At 46.8% G+C, this 6,765-nt stretch overlaps 1 long non-coding RNA gene across 1 annotated transcript; it reads right to left on the bottom strand.

Annotated features, from left to right (window-relative positions):
* Positions 1–2,413: 2,413 nt before the first annotated feature.
* On the bottom strand, positions 2,414–6,328 carry LOC140610522 (uncharacterized). Its single transcript, XR_012012143.1, has 3 exons — positions 6,198–6,328; positions 4,781–4,925; positions 2,414–2,752 (listed from the first exon to the last, which is right to left on the bottom strand). It is a non-coding gene; the product is annotated as an uncharacterized lncRNA (long non-coding RNA).
* Between the last annotated feature and the right edge of the window lie 437 nt (positions 6,329–6,765).

Raw genomic sequence — 6,765 nt, forward strand, 5'->3', positions numbered from 1 at the left:
TCTGAGGGACGATTCTGTTTCCCCTCAAAGCTGTGTCGGTGCAGGAGCTACACGCGGCTCCTGTGGTTTCCTCCTGCCCCATCGGAGAATGCTCTCGGCGTCACCACCCTCCTTCCTACCCGACTCGCCAGCTCAAGTCAAAAGCAAGCACCCAAACCGGGTGTGCGCTGCAGTGTAACTGCCCAAGAGCCTGACACGTGCCCATCGCTGACCTCATCGCGGATTACGGCTCTGGAGCAGGCGGTGACTCGCCTCTGCTTTTCCAGGTCCCAGACCGCCAGGCCCCAAGTCTGAGCAAAGAGCACCTAACTCTGGCCAGGGCCGGCTGAGGGTCTTCCTTGGAACTTGACTTTCTCAAGAATGTCCATGCTTAATGCCCACCTCAGGCCGTATCACCATAAAACTGTGTCTGCACTGGGTCACCCCAGCCCCCTGATCCACACCTGAGGCTGGGTGGGAAGCTCTTTACCTAGAATGTATGAGTGGGTTTGCAGGGGGGGGGGGTGGATGGTTCTGGAAGCCCCTGAAATGTCATATGAATTGATGTGCATTTTCTGGGGAGATAGACGGTCTATCACTTTCTTTCCATTCTCCAAGGAGCCCTTGATCCCGCAGAGAGTAAGAATTACAACAGTCTTCATAAAATCCTCAGGCTTGGTGAAGGATCTGTGTGAGAAATTGCAACAAGAGAAATCTCCCCCCATGCCTGGCCCTGGAAAAACAAGTATCCGTGGCCTGATCTGTGGCATATAAACAATTGGGTGATCCTGATAAAGATCCCTATGTTTTTCAAAATTCAGAGGCAGGGGTAATTCTTCTCTCTCTCCATAAACTAGAGTCTCAGCTGGATCCTGAGAACTGGAGAGTCCCTACTGCCTTCTTTTTCTTTCCCTCTGCACTAAAAATCTCTTTGAGCTTTGCTATCGTCCTCGGGCAGAGTTCTTGTGCAAGATCTGGGCTTGTCCCTGGAATACCCTTCCACCCTTCTGGCATCCTTTACTCATCCTTCCAGATCAGCTTTCCCAGCATTTCCACTCCCGTTATCACGCAGATGACTTTTCTAGATCCATTTGAGCACAATCTCTGCCGTCCATGAGACTGTGAGCCCAGGAGGACAGGAACCCCATGCCATTCATCTCTGCATGTCCAGCACCTGGCCCGGGATCATGGGGGGGTGAATAAACAGGCCCATAGATGAATGAACACGTCCCCCCACACACACACCTCCATGCCTTCATTTCCTAGATGAGGAGAGTGAGGCTCTGGGGGGAGGCCTGGCCGCACCCTGCCCGCTGCACCCCGCCGTGGCCGCCCCTGGCCTCGCCTCCTGTTTGCTGCTCCTGGGATTAGAGCACCTTGGGGAGACGCTGGCCGAGGGGAACTCGGAGGCAGGAGGGGGTCACTGGCAGATGCCATCTGCCCCCCACGTTGGTGGGGTCCGGGAAGCCCGGGTCTCCTCTGGGATGGCCTGCCCTCACCCCGGTGAGCACCCACATGAGACCCCTCCTTCAACGGCAGGGGAGAGACAGCTGCGTTTTGTGCCCAGAAATGCATTGTCCGTGAACCTAAACAGCCCCCTCTACTTGGCTTCCTCCCCCCGGAATTCCATTCCTGAGAAGTCTGATAAAATCTCCGGCCTGGGGCCGCTGGGAGCCCTGCTGCTCCCCAACCTAGTTCAGAAACTGGAAAGAGCTGGGGGGGGGGCTCACCAGCTGGTGGTGTTCCTGCCCTGAAGTGGGGGGGTCGGGGGGAGCCTCTGAGGAAACTCGCAGGCCCCGACCCAGCTGTGGTCCTTACTGAATCATTAGATTTGCCACAAACAAGATAAAAATTTCAAACAACAAAGAGGACTTTTCCGTGGTCTGCCGAATAGGGTTTCTCATTGTGTTTTGGTTCCTTCTGGTGGCGGGGGCGGCCTGCAGGGTTTCCCCATACCCGGCCTGCCTCAACCAGAAAGCCACAGGAGCCCCCCCCCCCCACCGCCTCTCCCTCCACTTCTCCACATCTGGGGTGGGGGGAGCAAGGATTTGGTGGTGGTGGCGGTGGCGGTGGTGTTGAAGTGTAGGTAAACCCAGAAGAGACTCAAGGTTTTGTGTCATTGTTTCAGGAGCAACAGTCCGCTTCTCAGAATTAGAGGTCTCTTCTGGGAAGAACACAAAAGCCCACTCAGGAAAAGAGAAGAATATCCCAAATTCATGGCCGGGAAGAGGGAAGTCACTTCACTGTTTGTCCTCAAATGTACACCCTGTTCAAATTCTCCACCTCTTCCAGGCGTCTGCTAAGGAATAAGCCACTTGTCCCTGATCCTGCAGTTTTCTATTCTGAACTGTCCTGTCACCCTGACTCACACCTCTTTCTATTCCCTTTTGTAGCTACTAAGTGTGTAGTGACTGATAGACAGTCTAGAGCCAAATTAAAGCCCAGAGCATTTTTATAAAAATATGAATCATTTTGAAGGTGTCATGATAGCCAGGACGTTTACGTCACGTGTAATCCTCACTGCAGTCCTATAGGGGTGGGTGGGGTTTTGTTTGTTTGTTTGTTTGTTTTTCCATTTTGCAGATGAGAAAATTGAGGCTCAGAAGGACTCTGGGAGTGCACATTGCTCCTCAGTGCTGTGGGTGGAATTCCAGGACGGTCTCACTTGCAAAGCTGTGCTCATCACCTCTTTGGACTTCCAGGGCTTCTGCAGATGACCCAGGGAAGCTTTCACTTATGGGGCACAGTAACCAGGTCCGAAGGGATCAGGACACTGTGTAACACACATCAGGGCTCAGAGTAAAGTTCACCAGCGTGCTAAATAAAGTCTTTTCCTAGCAGAGTGGCACACACTACCCAGGCCAAGCCCTCATTCCCCAAATCCCACCGTTGCCTCTAACCACAGCCAGCTCTCCACTCTCGTACCCCTGGGTGGGTACCAGGCCACAATGTCCTTTGTCTGCTCCCCTAACTAGCCCTGATCTGGGACTGTGCACAGTATGGTGGGTCTGAGGATGTGTGTGACTGTTGGTACTTGCCCCAATTATGCTCATAGCTGATATCCCTGAACTGAGCCCAATACTCTTTGCTATAGTAGACCAGAACTCAGAATCCTCAATACAGCATTCCAGGCAGACACTGGCAATCCATCAGCATTGTCTTGAGATTAATCCTGTCATTATTGGTGTAGCAAATGATCAGTGGAACTTAATTTCCATTCCCTTCTATCCTTCTTGCCTGCCTTCCCTGGTGTTTCTGGGGTGGATAGAGGGATGGATAGATGAATGAAAGGATGGGTGGACAGATGGACAGATAGATGGATGGACAGGCAGTGAGTGGATGGACAGATAGATGGATGGACAGAAGGGTGGCAGATGGACAGATAGATGGACAGACCGATGGATGGATGAATAGACAGATGGGTGAGTGGATAGATATGATGGATGGACAGATGGATGGATGGATGGATGGGTAGATAGACAGAAGGATGGATGGATGAACGGATGGATGGAAGGATGGATGGATGAATGGATTGGTGGGTGGGCAGATATGATGGATGGACAGATGGATGAATGAAGGGAAACTGAATTCTCACCTTACAGAGGAACCCTGGTTGGCACCACTCCTAATTCTGCTGACTTCACTCAGTGCTGATGCTTCTTTGACAAAACATGCTTTTAGTATGTGGCGTTTGTTATAGGAACTGGTGAGATTCCTGGGTCATCCTGAGGCCATGGCAGATCCTCAGCATCAGCACTTTGTTTCTCACTCAGTCTCATTTCCTCCCCCTCTAACATATGCCTGAGCTTAAAAACATCCACTTACCCCATACTTCCTTCTTCTTTTTAAAGCTCAAGCTGACAAGAGAAATTTCTTCTCCCACTCACCTTTTTTTTTTCTATATAGAGAAGAAAAAACACAATTCCTCTGTGCGGTGCATAGGAATGAATGGTTAATGGTTAAAAACTCTTGTGTGTCTTTGGAGCCACCAGGATCCTTAACCTATGCTATTAGCTGCCTAGAGGTTCTAGATCATCCCATGATTTGGCTAGATGGGAAAGCATGTTTTTCCAGGGCCTTTTCAGAAGCTCTGGCTTTTGGTTTTGAACCAATAAAATTATGGGGATATCAGAATATTCTTTCCCTAGCAAAATACCATTTAGTTTTCAAGAGGAAGAAAATGTCAAGAAATTTGTATTCAAGTCAGTTTGAAGAGGAATAAAACAGCTCTTATAAAGCAACATTTTTGAGATTTGAGTACAAGTAAATCAGAAGCATATGGATTGTGTGCTGTTAAAACATGCTTTTGTTTCCCCAGGAAGGAAAAAATAGGAAAAATATATTCTATAAAATGGCATATACTGGAAAATAGCTGGAGATTTTTAAGAAAACCAAAATGTAGCAGAGATGATCCAACTCTAGTTATTAATATCCTGAAACCAGCTAGGGAGTAAAATTAGGTGGTAAAATTATTGTACCATTTCTTATTCCAAGCTGGAAATGACATATTTCTCAGATATTTCTTTAAAAAAGAAAAATGATATACTGAGATCTATGAGACAAGGTTTCATTTTACTGTCTCTGTCTTGATATTCTGATAATAATTCTTTTCGCTGGACTCACAGACCAGGAAAGTAAGAGTGTGGAGGTAAATATGAGGTCCTAGAGCCAAATGTTGGCTTAAATCACACCTCTGTCCCTTTAGCCATGGGTTTCCACAAGACATTCACCTCCCTCTGTGCCCTAGTTTCTTCATCTGGAAAGTGAGAAGAAAAAGAAGAAGATGAATTACTACACCTACCATCTGGGTGAAGCACCTTCAATAAATGCCTGATGCACAGGAAGTTCTCAGTAAATGTTAGCTGGTATTATTTGTCGTCTCATCTAGAATGCTCTGCCACTAGATAACTCCGTAGTTCAGTCACACACTTCAAAACTTGGCAAACCTTTAAGCAGGTTGACAAAGAAAAAAAAAATGAAATGAAATGTAAGTGGGGTCATTACAACCAAACTGTAAAGAAGTAACAAGTATTAGGAGAGAATACTATGAACAACTGTACACCAACAAATTAGATAACTTACCCCAAATAGCAAATTCTTAGAAACACACAAATTACCTTCTTGAGTTGACTCAAGAAGAAATAGAAATCACAACAGACCTATAACAAGCAAAGAGAGTGAAAGTAATCAAACCTCCCTATGGAAAAAAGTCCAAGACTGGATGTCTTCACGGGTGAATTCTACTAAGTATTTAAAGACAAATTAACACCAGTCCTTCTCAAAGCTCTTCCAGTCACTCAGTTCTTTCAGGACTCTGCCCTCCCGGATCCTTCTCTATTACTATAGTATCACCTCCCCACACACAAATACACATTCTCTGGCCTCAACTTACTTTTCACTGTAGCACTTATCACCACCTAATATATTACATATTTATTTTCTTATTTATTTCTTGAATCTCTTTTCCCACTAGAATGTGGGAGCTCTATCAGAGCAGGGATTTATTTTTCCACTGTCGAATTCTCCATGCTTAAGATGGTGCCTATAAAAAATTGTTGAATAAATAAACCGTCTGATCATTCTTTTGCCAAAACAGAATAAAGAGAAATCCAGAGAGGGCCTGGGTATTGCAGAACTACAAGATCTAGCTGACTAGAAGAACATGATCCTTCAGAAGCAGATAACCAAGAAAGTGTAGTGTCAGGAAAACAAAGGGAAATGAGGTTTCTGAAAAGCCAGGACTGGTCAGCAGGGTCAATTAGTGCTGAGAAATCAAGTCCAACGAGAACCAAAATGTCCACTGGATTGAGCTGCAAAAGATGAGTGATCCACTTAGTGAGAAGCATTTGAGGATCCTAAGACAAGAAGCTGGAAGCCAGGCTGCTTTGAGGGGGAGATGGAGGACACAGCACCTTATGACATTTTATTTTTCTATTAAAAAAAAAAAAGAAAAGAAGATACAGAGATAAAGAAGTTGCTAGAAAGGGTGAGGGTCAAGTGAGGATATTGTTTTTAAGTGGGAAAGATCTGCAAATGTCTAAAAGCCTATGGAAGGAACCCAGTGGAGGAGAAAAAAAAGTTGAAAATACAGAGGAAGGCAAGGTTCCCAGAAGGAGAAGTATGGGTGCCAGACCATAGGGCTGGCTTGAGCAAGGAACAACCTCTCCTGGATTCTCAGACTGTAGGAAAACAAGACCCAGAGAGCCCACATGACTTACCCACTAGCCCAACCAGGACCCAGGTCTCCAGTGTCTCTTTACTCTGCAGTTATTTTTCTCTTGCTCAAATTAGAATGTTCAAGGGGCCGTGGGGAGGAGAGAGGGATAGAAACCAAAACTGGTAAGCAAAAAATGCTTACTGCAATAGATTTTGTCACTGAAGGCTCTTATAGGGAAGGTACCTCTTCCCACTTAGGAGCTCCCTTCTCTACGGTGTGAGCCCCTTAGCATAGCATCTCCCAGAAGCCCTCACACACCTGTCCCCAGGACAGCAGAGGGACTAACCTAATTGGGAAATCTGTGAAAAGAAACGGAGCATGCACAGCCCAGCCCCATCCTGTGTCTTCTTCTTTTTAGGAAATATCAGAGAAAGTAGATCTAGGTGGCTCTCAAACCCATGGCAAGAATAGCAGTAAAGCTCTCCTACCCTGTGTGGAGGCTGCAGGGGTCTGACTCTGCACGTGGCCAGATGGGCACATCCTGCCAATATGTGGGCTCAGGATGAAGAAGTCCATTTGCCCACAGATACATTCCACTTGCTATAATGTCAGCCTTACCGATAGCAAAG

The sequence above is a fragment of the Canis lupus genome, chromosome 2 (assembly GCF_048164855.1).
Source record: "Canis lupus baileyi chromosome 2, mCanLup2.hap1, whole genome shotgun sequence".
NCBI lineage: Eukaryota > Metazoa > Chordata > Mammalia > Carnivora > Canidae > Canis > Canis lupus.